This window comes from Dipodomys ordii, unplaced genomic scaffold (assembly GCF_000151885.1).
Source record: "Dipodomys ordii isolate 6190 unplaced genomic scaffold, Dord_2.0 Scaffold135, whole genome shotgun sequence".
NCBI lineage: Eukaryota > Metazoa > Chordata > Mammalia > Rodentia > Heteromyidae > Dipodomys > Dipodomys ordii.
In genome coordinates this window covers 1,073,778-1,089,987 of record NW_012267351.1, presented here as the reverse complement: position 1 = coordinate 1,089,987, position 16,210 = coordinate 1,073,778, and positions in this window count along the sequence as shown.

The window sequence follows — 16,210 nt, the reverse complement described above, 5'->3', positions numbered from 1 at the left end:
AACTCCGCCTAGAAGTGTCTGTATGGTGAGGTGCCCCTCTGCCTGGTCGCAGTTACCACCGAAGGTTGGCTGGACCCCCTTTACTCTTCCCCCTCTTCCTCACTCAAGCTGGACTTGCAGCTCTCTCCAGATCCTTACCTGGTTCACACCTCTTCTAACCTCAGAGTTCTACTCTTGAGACCCTTCCCAGCTTCTTTTTCTTTTTTGTTTTTTCCTGACTTTCTGCTCCCTTTCTGCTCCCACGCCCATAACAACATACATGTACCTCCTTTGAAATATTGTGCACGGTTACGAGGTTATATTTATTTGTATGATGATTTCATCCTTGCTCACCTACTAGAATGAAAATGACAGGAGATCAAGGTCTGCCGCCTCACTCGGGCCCAAGAGTTGTGAAATGAGTTTGTGAGGGTCACAGAGCCCTGGCGCCCTTGGCACTGGACCCCAATGGTACCACTGAGTGGTGAACAGAAAGATGAAGCTCAGTCTTACCCAAGAGTTTGGATTAAAATGACAGGGCACATAAAAAGGAGTGCCATAGTTTGCATGCAGGTTGCTTTAAATCTAAACCTTGTGCCCTTAACCGTTACCCTTGGCTGAGTCCTGAGAAGCCAAGTATACTTGCTCAAGATGGCAAGCTTGTTTGGAAACTAGCCTAACACACCTCTCAATTGGCTTTTGTTGACCATCAAAGTGCATAGGTTTATGGGAACTTTCTACCATTTGTCTTCATATATTTCTTTAGCCTTAAGGAGGGCCACCATTGTGGTTTTGTAGGAGGGTCTTCTGTTTCACAGCAGAAGTTGGAGATGGAAGCACACATCAATAATGCCAACTAACCAGGGGGTAGAGAATTAGGAGAGTTGTGGTTCAAGCTTCTCTCGGGCAAGAGTTAATGAGACTCTATCTCAGAAACCAAGTTAAAAGTGCTACAGTGCTTACCTATCGTATACAGGGCCATTGGTTAGATCTCCAGTGCCATATACAAAGTTTAATACAGAACCTCTACACAAGCAGTTGTTTTTTTTCCTCTTGCATCTCTCTCTCTCCCTCTCCCTCCCTTTCCCTCTCTCTCTCTTTTTCTCTCTCTCCCTCTCTCCCTCCCTCCCTCTCTCTCTCTCTCTCTCTCTCACACACACACAACACACACACACCTTTCTCCTTGCAAAGTGCTGTGAGCACTTGTGACAAAGCCTGCCTCACTCTGGACAACCCTAGGGAGGTGATCGTAGGCTGCAAGGGATGGAATGTGGCTATGATGTTTGGAAGTAATGTCTGCATTTCTCAGCAGCCAAGACCAAGTTTTCCTTTGAGAAATCAGTTCCCCAACCCTACCCCCAGGTGCATGTATCTTAGCTCATGTCACATTATTTTCTCCAAAGCACCTACTACTTTGTCACAGTCCCCTGTAGACTGTATTGTCTTGCAATGGCATTATTCATGGCTTGGTTCTTCTAGCTCATCATAGTCTTTTGACTTTTTTTTTTTTTTAACAAATGGTGTATGAGGAGTCTCAGGAAGAAATTGTCCTCAAATTGGGAAGCCAGCACCATGGCAAGAGAACTGAACATTTTGGAATCCTGAGCTTGCTATAGATCTGTGCTATTTCTTGGACCTTCCGTCCCATAAGTCCTCTGGCCTATAGTTTTTGTGTGTGTGCCAGTACCAAGGTATTTTCATCACTATGGCTCTGTAGTAGAGTTTGAAGTGTTACTTTGCTTGCTAAGGATTCCATTTGCTATTCGGGATCTTTTGTGGTTCCCTGTGAAGTTTTGGATTGCTTTCTCTATCTCATTGGAGAATGATGTCGGGGTTTTGATGGATATCACATTGACTTTGTAGGTTGCTTTGGTCAGTATTGCCATTTTTGTGATATTGATTCTCCCAATCCAGGAGCCTGGAAGGTCTTTCCATTTCCTTATGTCTTTTTTACTTTCCTCCCTCAAATTTTAAAGAAGTTCCTACTGTAGGCGTCCATCACATGCTCTTGACCCGGTGAACACCCTTGACTTTGAGTGCATCTCTGACCTTCTTTGTTCATATATAAGGGGCTTTAATTCAGAATGGCTTTGGCTATAGTGAGTAGGCTAGCCTGGAACAATTTACTCTGTGACATCTAACACCTGCCACAGGGAGAGAAGAGTAACTAAAAGGCAGAAGTTACTGTGGAGACACATAGGGTCAAAGGGAGACAATCCCTGGCACCCAGTTAGCGTGGGGGAAGAGAAGAAAGGAGAGAAGTATATGGCAATTATACAAATAATTACACCACATTGTATTGTACTGACCAGCAGAATCATGACATCAGTTGTAAAGTGGAACATTAAACCTTTTATTTTTTAAGACTACTTTCTTGTGTTTAAGAACTTCATCCGATAGTGAGTTCTATTTATTTATTTTTCCAATAGACAAGAATGGGGGAATGAAGTTTTCTAGGCCTTCATTTATAGCTGAATGTTTATCCATAAGGCATTTCATCTCATAAGGCCTAATTTCATGCTTCGTAATAGTTGCAGAGTTGTCTGGGGGACAATTTACACATTTGTAATTATTTCTATCCTCTATTTACAATTCTCCTTCAACTCTCTATACTTGATGTCTTTCCAGATACAAATTTAGGCTGAAAGTTGGCCTGATTTTCTTGTAGCAATGAAGGCTGGAGACCATCCAGAAAAGTGGGCAATCTATATCCCTATCACCTGCCCTCTTCAGCCTGCACAGCTCTGTACCTGACGACAGTCTACATTAACCTTAGGCCCTTTGTGACATTGGCAGCATGCACGACTCTTCTCTGGTCCCATCCTCACAGAATGTGGTACATTTACTTCATGATTCACAAGGAGATGTTATTGTAGCTCATGGAGAAATTGTATTAAGTTTAATTTGCCAAAATTGAGTGCACTACAAGATACTGAATCAAGCTGATTTCTTTTAGCTGGTAAACACATTTATTAAAACAAAAAAAGGTTAGTAACTTTCTGTACCCTACCTGTGCTGATTCACATAAACCATGAAAATAACATTCTCATCATCTCTAGGACTCAGTGTTTTATTTTATTTCTGTTTATTTGTACTATTCTGAGACCTGTGCCATGAGACTAATAGAACTATCAGACCTCTCAAATCTAACATCGTAAAGCAATTTGTTCTGGAGTCATTTACTTTGTGAGAGAAAACATATTCTTCACCCTTTGCTGTAAAATCGGGGTATTATCTAGCACTTTGTCATGGCTGAGAGTTTTCTATCTAGTGCACAATGATGGGTAAATTTAAAAGAATCATTCCTTAGAATGATTTATGTTTTATCATTTGGCAGTTCTGGTAATTGAACTCAAGGCCTCATGTGTGCAAGGCAGGTGCTTTACCACTTGAGCCATACATCTAAGCCCTTTTCTGCCTTGTTTATTTTCCAGATAAGTATCTAGCTTTAAGCCCAGGCTAATTTGAGCTTTGATCCTACTTATAATTACTTGTGCTGCTATGGATGACAGGTGTGTACCACCATTCTCAGCCATTATGCTTTCCCTTGTAGCTAAGATTACAGGTACATACCACCATGCCCAGCCACTGTTTGAGATGGAGTTTTCCCATCTTTCATGTCTGGACTGATTTTGAACTATTATCTCCACACTCAAGAATCTAAGATTACAGGATTGTGTCACCTCATCTGTCAGAATTTTTTTCTTTTAAGATAAATATTGCACTGTATTTTTTCCCTCTCAGGATTCTTGGGGTTATTTATGGGGTAAACAGCTATCCTTATGTATTTTTGCAACTCTCATAACTCTGGGAACATTTAGTCTCTTTGTGTGACTTCTCTGTAAGGGAATTTCTCCATCTTCAAATAGGATGACTCAATTACTAACCCTCAGGTCGTTAATGATTATGGCTCCATTAAAAGCACAGTACTGGATGTGGTGACAAAATACATGAATAGTTTTATCATCTTTTGTAATTTTTCCTCCATGTACTGATGGAGTAAACAGGAGAACTGCAGTTTGCTGAAGAAATGCATTCGAGAATAATTTCCCTCAATGGGTTGGTAGTGGCATTGTGTTAGTTGTGAAATTACAAATTTTATATGTATGTGATGTATATGATGAATAGAGATGTGATGGCCAAGAACCCCAAAGCTTCTACTTCTAGAGTAAACTCAACCTCGGCTCCCTCAGGGCCAAGCAGTGGTTAGAATGTCCATTTTCTCATCAGTAAAATGAAGATAGAACTATCAAGGGAAGACAACTTCCATTGATATACAGTAACTCAGATCAACCTTAATGGGTATGTTGTTATTATTCTGTCATGAGGCTTGAACTCAGGACCTGGGCACTGTCCCTGAGCTATTTTGATTAAGGCAACTGCTTTCCCACTTTAAACTACATTGTCACTTCCAGTTTTCCCATTAATTAGAGATTAAGAATCTCAGGGACTTTCTTGCCTGGGCTAGCTTCGAACTGCAATCATCAGATCTCAGTCTCCTAAGTAGTTAGAATTACAGGCATGAGCCACTAGTTCCTGGCTAATGTACAGAATTATGAGCAGATTAGAAACCTCTCTGAGCAATGCCAGGGCTTGGCTGTGGATTACTACTTCAGACAAGATCGTGGAAGTGACCTGGAGGTCTGGATAGGCGAAGCTGTGTTGTTTATGAGCCTCATTTACATTATCAAAACTTCCTTCCTTGTTGCTGCATGGCAGATCACTGTTTATTGTAAAAATTGATCTGTCTTTCCTACCAATTGTTGATATATTGGCCAATAAAAATAGTATCTTCTGAATGTCACATAAAATCTCATTCTCTTTCAGCAACCACCCCTAGAGCTGTAGGGAATGAGTACTGTAATGTTTGCCCAGTGCTTAGTACAGCCCCTGGCCTGAGTTAACCATCTAATAAACAGGAGCTGCTGTTTAATCATTGTTGTCCAGCTACAGTTGCAATTGCACAGGACTAAAATCAGTGCATGACTGGCCTTATAAGAAACCCAAACGTTCTGTAGACATGGCTGATTCATATTAACCACTTCCTTGACAGGCTGTCGAAGGAATGGCATTCATCTTCACCTCAAATGGAAGGTCTGAAAGCGTAGATGGAACTTAGCATAAATGATACACTGCTATGTGGGAGATGTCAACCACAGAGATGGCACCGGTTTGGCATCCAGCTGACTTTGCTTTTCACAGCATCACAGGCCTCCATTATGTATCAAGTTTCAGTCGGATGTGTATCTTTGTCAGTCATTTTCTCTAGTAAGTCATGGTGGACCCTAGATCTGCCCATCAGCCTTGGACCACAGACTGGAGGCAGCAGCTTATCTTCTGTGAGAGGCAGAAAACGAATGTGTTAACACTTCTGGCTTGAATTCGTGTACTGACTCAATTTCTGAGCAAGATTGTAGCTGCTGTGCCAGATTAGGAGACAGGAAACCTGCATTTTAGTAAGCCAGGTGCTGGTAGCTCCTAGCTACTCAGGAGGCTGAGATCTGAGGATCCTGGTTTGAAGTCAGCCCAGGCAGAAAAGTTTGTGAGACCTGTATCGCCAATTAATCACTAGAAAACCAGAAGTGGCACTGGGGTTCCAAGTGGTACAATATTAACTCTGAGCAAAAAAGCTCAGGGACAGCTCCCAGGCCCTGAATTCAAGTCCCATTCCAACCAAAAAAAAAGGAAAAAAGATGTAATAGAAGGCTTATTGCTCGAGGAACCTCTATCAGTAATGATAATAATAATAATAATAAGATAATAAGCTGGCTTTTTGAGTAGATAAGGCAATGCTCTATGCTAAGTGATTTTCATATATTATAACTTATTTAAATCTTACCCTAGCCCTGAAAAGTACATAATGTTTTATTCATCTTAATATGTTCCAGGTATATGCCAAATAGTTGTATATATCCCTTAATCTTTATTACTTTCAACCGGCCTGGTGATAGCATTGGAGAACTTAGTGACTTGTTCAGCCTTCAGTAGATACTGAGTAGCAGAGCAGAGTGATGAATCCAAGAGTTCCCAACACCCAACCACTACTCTTAGTGTTGCATGGCTCGTGGACTGCGGTTGAGGTGAACTGCACAGAACAGGCTCCAGGTTGGACGAGGTGATGGGTGTGGTTCCTGTAGGGTTGGAATTCATTCTGCACTCTCCTGTTTGCTGTGTGTGGACCTGCTTGGCCTCTGGGGTCCATCCAGCCCCCATCTGGTCAGGAGAATCTGCTCTTCCTGTGGTCTGTTCAGTCTCCAAGGTGAGCCTCTTGAATGGAGCTTCCCCCCCCCCCCAATTTTCAGTTTTATTATGGGTTGTGAGCAGAGTCTGATATAACAAGTATGATTTTTCTCAATTGCTAATTGGGGAAATCAGTTTTGCCAATAACCTGCCTCATTCTTGTCTAAGGATAGCTCTGAGTCAGATTGTTGACTAAAGTCATCAAGAATCCTGTGATGTACATGAGTGAAATGGGCAGACAAAAAATGGACAAGTGTAGTTTCCTGTTTCCTGTGGCCTCGCCTGATTGTCTGTGGGGTTAATGATTTTAGAAGATGAGTAACTTCCAACTAAAAATAATCTTTATTATTCTTGGGGAGGCTTGTGGTTAATATGTTATAGTATTCATCATGGGCTGTTATCGTGTGGTTAAAAAGCTTCCAGTTTGTCCAAAACTCTATTGCACTAAATTCACATGCTCACCTTTAGACATTAGCCTTGTTTGAACAAATATTTTCAGCATTAAAAATACGTAATTCAGTATTTAGTCGAGCTGAAATTAATATTTTACTTTATATGTAACATTGCATATTACTGAGTTATATAAGTGAGTCTGCTCAGTCATTGCATGTGCTTTAACTTCTCTCTTTGAGAATACAACACTTTCTTCATTGTTGTCTCAATGCAGAAAAACCCTTTATATATGTATTAAGACTTAAAGTATGTAGTATTGAACTGTTGTGTTTTTCTTATTGGGGTTTGAACTTAGGACTTTACACTTAGTAGGAAGCCATGCCAGCACTTGAGCCCCTTTTCCAGCCTTTTTTATTATCAATGTTGTGGTTATTATTATTAGTATCATTATTTTGGAACCATCAGGGTTTGCACTCAGGACCTCACCCTTGCTAGGAAACCACTCTACCAGCACTTTTTGTTTTGTTGGTTGTGGAGCTGTCTCTGAGCTTTTTGCTCAAGGCTAGTGCTCTGCCACTTTGAGCCACAGCTCCATTTCCATGATCCTCAGATGTCAGCCTCCTGAGTAGCTTATAGGCCTGAGCCTTTGGCGCCTGGCTTCTCTAGCCCTTTTCATGTTGGTTATATTTTTGAGCTAGAGTGTTGCTTTATGCTAGGACTAGCTTTGATTATGATCTTCCAATTTGTATTTCCTTCGTATGCCCATTTGATATGACAGGTGTGCACTACCAAATCCAAGCATTAAGATGAAGTCTTATGAACCTTTTTTTTTTTTTTTTGGCCTGGGCTGACATGAACCATGATCCCTCAACTGCTATCTCTAAAGTAGCTATGATACAGAGAAGAGTACAAGGAGGGAAGCATTTATTCAGCCAATAGTAATTGGATAGCAAATAGTAATTGGATCTAACTCTCAGAAAGTTTAAGTCCAGTGTGGAAGCAGACAGCAATAAAATTGAAAAATAGAAGACATAATTTTGGAAAGTTCTAAGCAGTAAGAGCCACAGTTTCAGTGAAAGACTTGCAGGGACACAGGCCACTTTAGACAGCAAAGCAGTCAGCTTTTATTCCTTAGATGCTCCACGAACAACAGCAATAGCCACCAACAAATATCGTGGCTCACAACAAGCATCTCTTCTTTTGTTTACATCTGCAGGTCAGCTCAACTTAGATAATTTAAGTTGGTCTTGGAGGAGCATCTTTGTCCTAAGCTGTGGCTCATCTGTGTTTATAAGTTGCAGGCTAAGATTTTTTCTACATCTGTTTATTTGGGGAAGCAGACTGAAAGGCCAGAAGCTACTCAGAATATATGTTTTCATGACAGATCATTGGTGTGTGAAAGAGCCCAAGTTCACAAAGGTCTTTGTGTGCGTTATGCTTACTAATGTCTCATTGGACAAAGCATGTCACCTGGCTTATCTACATCATATTTGCTAATGTCTCATTGGTCAAAGCAAATCACATAGCCAGCCTATGGAGCCATGTTTGCTAATGACTTATTGGCTAAATCCAGTCTGCTGGTCAATCTCTGACCATCAGTAAGCTCTCATGGGACGGTGTATGGAAGTGGATATTTGATGCCAATTAATTGTCAGTGAAGGCCTCTCTGATAGTTGGAACATGAATGCTACAGTGATCCAACCAAGCTAATATCTGGGTGGGGGATATTGAGGGAGTTACTTCAGGTAGAGAAAACATAGGCCCCTTAGAATTCTTATTGCAACTGTCAAATGCAACTGGTTAACTAAATTATAGCCTATTGATTTCTTTTAACTTGTCTGTGAAAATAAACCCTAATATTCTTTCAAAAGCTTGTGGCATGGATTTAAAAAGAAAAAACGAACAACAACAACAAAAATCTCTAAGAAAAATTGAGTGAATCTGGGGGCCCTAATAAAATTCCCTATGCAGAAGAACCGTTATTACCATTAATATAACAGGACACGAAATTCAACATTTCTTCCAAGTAACCAGATTGCTATGTGCCAAAGCAGGTGCTAGACCATATGTAGTGTTTGAAAATGTCCAATAAAAATCAGTTGGATGACCATTAAGCCTCCCGTGGACATGGAGGATTAATTTAAAAGCAATAAAAACATGGTGTTATAAAGACTTCCTCAAATGTGCTGTGCTGAGATTTCCAGTTCCTTCCCCGAGAGAGAGAGAGAGAGAGAGAGAGAGAGAGAGAGACAGAGACAGAGAGACAGAGAGAGAGAGAGACAGAGAGGAGAGAGAGGGGGGAGAGGGAGGAGAGGGACAGAGGAAGAGAGGAGAGGAGAGGAGAGGAGAGAGATCTCAGCTCAGATTCAGAGAGGCAGTCAAAGGTGATGTTAAGAGTGTACCACCAGGGCTGGGAAGGTGGTTCAGTGGTAGAGCACTTGCCTTGCATGCATGAGGCCCTGGGTTCGATTCCTCAGCACCACATAAGCAAAAAGAAGAAAAAGCCGGAAGTGGTGCTGTGGCTCAAGTGGTAGAGCGCTAGCCTTGAGCTGAAGAGCTGAGGGACAGCACCCAGGCCCAGAGTTCAGGCCCCACAACTGGACAAAAAAAAAAAAAGAGTGCCCCACCAGGGACAGAGCTTGTGAGTGTAGACCCCTACCTGTGAAAACTCAAGTGGCCTGTAGAGGTAGGGACTGCTTCTGGGCATGAGTAACCTCCTGTTTTATAGACAGAAAAGCCCAGAAGCCCTGGGTCTAGAAAGAACTTAGGATGTGTCTGTTGAGTTTAGACAATACATAAAGGGATTCTTCCCAGGAGGAACAGGCAGCACACGTACCGGGGTGAGGAGATCCCTGTTGGAAGGTATGAGAGGGGCTCCTAGGGGCATGAGCTGTGGGAACTCTGATCTGCCAGTTGAAGTAAAACAGCAGTACAGCTAGCTAGCAGGGAGAACTCAGAGCCGTGTCCCTGAGAGATGGCATGAGAACCCCACTAGTCACATGAACATGAGGTCATAGGGTGACTGGACCACATGAGAGCTTTCTACCTTCTTCCCCTTTGACCGTGGGGGTGGCTAACATACGCACCACAGCTACCAGGAGGACAAGATCAACTCAGAGAGTAGGCCAAAGCCAGTCAGGGAGTGGTGCCTCCCACTTAGAATCCCAGCTACTTTGGAGGTCGAGATTGGGTGGTTGACAGTTCAAGACCAGCCAGGCTACACATTAGCCAATTTGTATGTCAAGAAATAAGGCAGATATAGATTCCAGCTATGTAGGAGAATCATGGTCCAATGCTGGTCTTGGGAAAAAGTAGGAGATCCTAGCTGAAAAATAACCAAAGCAGGAAAAAAAGTAGCTAGGAGTGTGGCTCAAGTCTGCCCAGCAAATCCAAGGACCAGAGTCTAAACTGAACTACCACTTAAAAAAAAATGGAAGAAAGAAAAAGGAAGACAAAGACAGACAGTAAAGACAGGAAGAGGCCACCACACCCCCACACCCTTCTGTCCACGGAATAAGTCTGTACCTGGTTGCTGAGTGAACCTGTGTGACCAGACATTCTGTGTTCCGCCAATGCCTGTATTGAGTAAGATTACAATGAAGCTTTCTTTTTTCTTCTTTTCTAGGCAGTCGATTTCTAATATTTTCTCTAAAGAATACAAAGGAAATGAACTCCGTCGGTCAATACAACTTAGGGACAGAGGAGGAAAAGAATGGAATTCCTGAGCAAAGGGGAAGGGCACCCTTGTTTAGGTCATTCCATTCCCACACTTCCAAGAACTCACGGAGACATACAGAGCAAAGAGTGATAGCACAGGGACTGGAACTTAACAGAAGTGTTTTAGCGGTCCTTAATTATCCTGTCCCAAGATGAATAAAATTTACTTCAAAGACAGTTGTAGCAGGAAGAGGACTAAATGTACCACACACAGCAGGAAAAATATGCCTCAGCAGAAGTAAACACTTAAAAGAATGAGACGGTAATCAGGCACCTGGGGCTGCTGACACCCCTAGCTGGTCCCCAAATAGATAAGTGTGGAGTGTAGTAATACAGCAAGTATTTGAACAAGAAAAAAGAGGGTCATTTACCCATTCAAGATACAATAAAGCTTTTGTTGTTGTTGTTATTGTTCATGGACTTGAGCTCAAGGCCTGCACACTGTCCCTGAGCTCTTTTTACTCAAGGCTAGTACTCTTCCACTTGGAGCCACAGTTCCACTTCTGAGTTTTGGGTGGTTAAATGGATATAAGAGCCTCACAGACTTTCCTTTCCCTGCCTGGCTTTGAACCATGATCCTCAGATCTCAGCCTCCTGAAGTAGCTAGGATTACAGGCGTGAGCTACCAGTGCCTGGCACAATAAAGCTCTCTAAGAGCAATCAGAAACAACCGGTGTCCAACTGTGGGTGCTTTGGTCAGACATACCATGACTGCTAGAAACCACACAGCAAATGCCAGGAGCACTGGTAATTAAAAATTCATCTGTTTTACAGTGACTCCCTTTGAATTTTGTCCAGTCTACCCATTACCTTCACATTTATTAGAAGATGGTGATTGAAGTGTTGTGGAAAGGTGTTTTATTGATACTACCTCACAGACAAGAAATCTGTAAGGTACTCATTGGTTTCATCATTGTGGGTGAATTGAAACTAGACAAGGGTTAGGTGATGGTTGAGGGCTTCAGACAGTAGTAGATGGTGGATCTGACTCCTGGGGTCTGTACTCTTAATGGATCTGATTGGCTCCATCCCCCTTTGCTTCCCTCCCTGGTCTCCAGGCCCAGCAAGCTCTACTTCTCTCTACTTGGTTTTTAGTCTGTCCCCACTCAGATCACTCTACTGATAGGTTTCTGTTATGGGCAATTGCTGAGAATTGTGTCGACTGCATCTGCGTGTGACTGGCAGGTTCTTCTGTCCCTAACGCAGCAGAGGAACCCTACAAACAGGTCAGCACCTCTCAGATGAGCTTTCCACAGGCTTGCATCTCCTGTGGGGATTTCCACGGTGGGGACTCCTGACTGGGGCGCACCCTCCACGCAGCAGCTCCCCTCGGTTCCATTCTCCTCCTGTACAGACAGAAATCTTGCGTCTATCTTCCTGTCACCCAGCAGATTGGGCTGTATTGGCAAGAGGCACCTTGTTAAAATGAAGGCTTGTCTCTGGTATCATAGATAACATGAGACAAACCCCACTTTCTGCTTCCTGACAATCCGCTTTGCTGGTGATAAGGTTCCGGGGAGAGGTCTCGCTAGGTTTAGCCTGATTTGAATCATCTTTTTCAGTGTGTGGAAGATCATTTCTATTAAGGGAAGAGGTGGGAGGAGGTTTTTTTTCTTTAATTGGGCAGAAGTATGGTGGAGAAAGTGGGATTTGAAAATGAACACAAGGAAAACACATCCGGTCTGGGTCTGTGGCAAGTAACTTCTGTGAGCTCAGTTCCTACTTTAGCTCTTTCCTCCTACTATTCCTCAGTTCCTAATCCTCTTTCCACCCAACTGTCCGCCTCTCAGCTCTTTTTGTCACCATTCGAGCTGTTTCTCTGTACCACTTGGATCTGACTTAATCCATATTTCCTTTAACTGGTTGCTGTTTATTCTGAGAATATCTGAAAATCATGTATTGGATGTATCTGTCATATATATAATTTGTCATGTAAAATGTATATGGAGAGAATTCTATGTGTGTGAAATAAAACACATATTTGGGGAAACACGTGTTTGGTACTTTTGGAAGTACCATCTAATAATTTCTTCCTAAGTTCCATTTATATATATATTTTAAATTTTATTTTTATGTATTTAGCCAGTACTTGTAGCTTGAATTTAGGGCCTGAATGCTGTCCCTTAGTGTTTTTTTTTTTCCATTCCAGGCTGGTGTTCTACCATGTGAACCACAGCTCCACTTCCAGTTTTTTTGCTGGTTAATTGAAGATAAGGGTCTGTATACTTGATGTGTGAGGTGTGAAAATAAAAACAAGAGTGGACAGTTCAGACCATCAGGTCTTAGTCCATCACCCTCAGACCTAGGCAAATCCCAAGGAGACAAATGAATGAATATTTCACCACTGAGAAACCTGGAGGAAAAGGACTTGATGCTGAGAGTAGAGGGATGATTATGATAACAGGGTGGGTCGAGGAATGGCATCTGACTGATAAATGGCCTTGATGGGGGACCCTCAGAGCTCAACAGAGCCAGCCATGGTGGGGGCGGGGGAAGAGCATTCCAGGCAGATGGAATATCATGTGCATGCATATTCAGAGGCCCAGAAGCAAAAAATAAGCTTAGTATACAGGGCTCAGAGAGAGTAGCTTGGTTAGGGAAAGGCGGTGGAGGGGGGGAGGGTGGCACAAGATGGTGTTGAAGAAGTTGTGACTTCAAAAGTTAAGCTTTCAAGTAAAAAAAGTTTTTTCCCAAGTGCATTTCATAGTATTGGAAGGTTGTAAGCAGTGAGATGAGAATGTAAATCCAGTTTTTAAAAATCCTTTTTGGGACAGATGCCAGTGGCTCATGCCTGTAATCCTAGCTACTGAGGAGGCTGAAATCTGAGGATCGTGGTTTGAAGCCAGCTCAGGCAGGAAAATCCTCAAGACTCTTTATCTCCAATTAATCACAGAAAAGTGCCACAAGTGGTACTGTGTCTCAAAGTGGTAGAGCACTAGCCTGGAGCAAAAGAGCTGAGGGATAGCGTGCAGGTATGCATGTCCTTTGACCCAAAACAATAAAAATTCTTTTTGGCATTTTTCTCTGTCACAAAATACTGCACACAGTTGTTGCTCAGTAAGTACTTACTACTTTGTTAAGTGCCATCCTCAATAAGTACTTGTTGCCTTGAATTCTGTGCCCAAAGTACTTACTGCCTTGTTGAATGCTGCATTCACTAAGTATTGATTGCTTTGCTGAGTGCTGTGCTCAGTAACAGTAAGTAGAGTGTAAGTACTGTTCAGCTTTGTGGGATGCTGTGCTCAGTAAGTACTTGTTACCTTGTCGAGTATTGTGGCTGTGATTAATACAGAATGACCTACCTTGTGTAAGGGATGAACTTAATCCTCTTTATATGATTTTATCCAGGAAGCTAGAAAAATTTATAAAAAGGCAGCTTTCCTGGTCATCTCCTTTATTTTCAGTTCATGAATCACAGACTGAGGGCTAGCTCTGGTTTTGTTTCTACTGAGAAGTACTCTGGATATTTGAATTTCCATTGAAATCTCATTGAGAGATTTTCAGGGTTTTTTTTTTGTACCAAAAGAAGTTAGAATCTAAAACATGCTAGCACTTTTGTAACCTAAACAAGAAAATATACATGGTAGTGACTGAGAGCAAAAAATGGACACTGGACGTTTATAAATGAAAAAACCAAGATGGAGAAAATCAAGGTATTCAGGTAACAGTTTGATTTCCTGGGCTCATGCGCAGGCAGGAAGCAGGAAAGGCAGTTACACAACCAGAGCATAGAATGTAGATGGACAGGTTGATCATGAAAAAAAAAATGTTGTGTGGTGATCATATTAGCTGTGTCTTCACCCATTGTCTGCATTAAAAATCGCAACATGCATATGGACATTTGAGTCTTAAAATGCTTGAAGGAATTTGGACTGGTGTGTGTGTGTGTGTGTGTGTGTGTGTGTGTGTGTGTGTGTGTGTGTGTGTGTGTGTGTGTGTGTGTGTGTGTGTGTTACTGAGGAGGTTTTGAACTCAAGGCATTGTTTGCTAGTTAGATGCTTTTTTGTACTATTTTGAGACAAAGTCTCATTTCTTGCCTAGGCACAGATCTGTATGTTGAGGCTCCTATTTTATACTTCCCACAGTGGCTGAGATGAAAGTTCTATCCTACCATCCTGCCCAGCTTTGCCTAGTCTTGTGAACTTTTTGCCAGAACTAGGCTTGAATAGCGATCCTCCTGATCTCTACCTCCTGCGTAGCTATTATTACAGGGGTGAGCTCCTGGTGCCTGGCTGTTCTGAGCTTTTTACAGCTATGCCTTCCCTCTGCCTCTGTCATTTCCAGTTTGGAATTCATGTCCCCTTGGAGTTAACATGTGCGAATAGACAAACCCTGGGAGCCTGGGTTTTTAACTTGGCTTAGAATCTTGGGTCAACTGAAGATATTGTTCTTTTTGTAAGGCTCACCAGTGAGCTCTGTTCTGGGATTGTTGTGAAAAAGCTCTTCACAGTTCTCAAGCTGTTGTTCCCCTTCTGGAAGTGAACTATGAATTGGAGGTCAGCCTGGAGTACTTCACAAGCATTCTTTCCAAGTAGGAATGAGAGCCAGAACACATGAATGGAGGGACCTCTTCATTTCTGCTGCGGACCAATCACCACAAACTTACTTCTGTAAACACACATTTACTCTCTTACTAAAAGTCAGAAGTCCAAAATCTGGTTCTCATGCCTAAAATCAATGTGTCCACTGGGGTGTTTCCTCCTGGACTCTGAAATCCTTTCCTTTGCCTTTTTCCAGCCTCTCCTGTCTAGCATCCGGCCTGTGTCTCAGGGCTCACCTCCTTTTCCTACATTGTCGAGGTCAGTCCAATCTTTGCTTCGTTCGCCATGCCGTCCTCTGGCTCTCTTCCTCTGATAAAGACTCCCTTGAGCACCAGGCTCCTGGAAATCTGGCTCCCTCTCCCAACATCCTTGACACTTCTGATTTTTTGCTGTGTAACGGAGGAGCATTTACAGCTTCCAGGAGGTGAGGTCAGGACGTTTCGGGAATCCATTACTCAGCTTATCACAGTTCTGCAGCAGCTTGTGAAGTATAAGCTTTGATGATAACCATTCTGGTACCTTCTTGAATATGTCTGTGCCACGCACATCCCTGTGGTTGGTGGTTTGTGCTCATTTCCCCCCTCCCCAAATTTGCATGAGGATGATTTTTGAATTTCACCTGTAGATCCATGTAAATAGGGAATTCTGTTCTACGCTTATTGTTAAAGATCCTGAAGACGTGCATGACAGTGAAAGAATCACTAAGTACTCCAGAAAATACTTATTTGTAAAGACTTGGAGTGAGTGATCTTTCATGGTTTATGGGAGATTTATTTATGTTATTGCATATTATTGTTCCCTTGAGGCACCTTCTCGGTCTTATTTTTCAAGTTACTTAGATACATGATTTATCTTCTTACTAGACTGTAAGCTTCTTGGAGACAAAGTCCTTTTCTGGTCCATTCAGTAATGCACACACAACTGAAACAACATTAGGTTCATTGTATGTATTAATGCCCTGGAAAATCTATGAGATAGATTCTCAGAGAGGAGATATAACTTGGCTGAAATCAGGCAGCTGGTAAGATACAAGGCTGATGCTCAAATACTCTGACATCTGCATCTGTACTTTTATCAACTCTATTATCCTTCTTTTTACCACTGCAGTATGTACTGAATGAATAGTAATTATTGCTTTATAGCCAGCATAGTACTTTTACATACATTATCTCATTATGTCTGCATTAAAATAAAGGACAAACAATGATTACCTGTATCTCTAGCTTAGCGATGAGCAAACAGGCTCAAAATGGTCGGGGTGTTCATTCATTGGCAGTTCAGTCTTTCTTAGGCAGATATTCACAGAACCTATGAAAAGCCTGTTACCTCATGGCACTCAT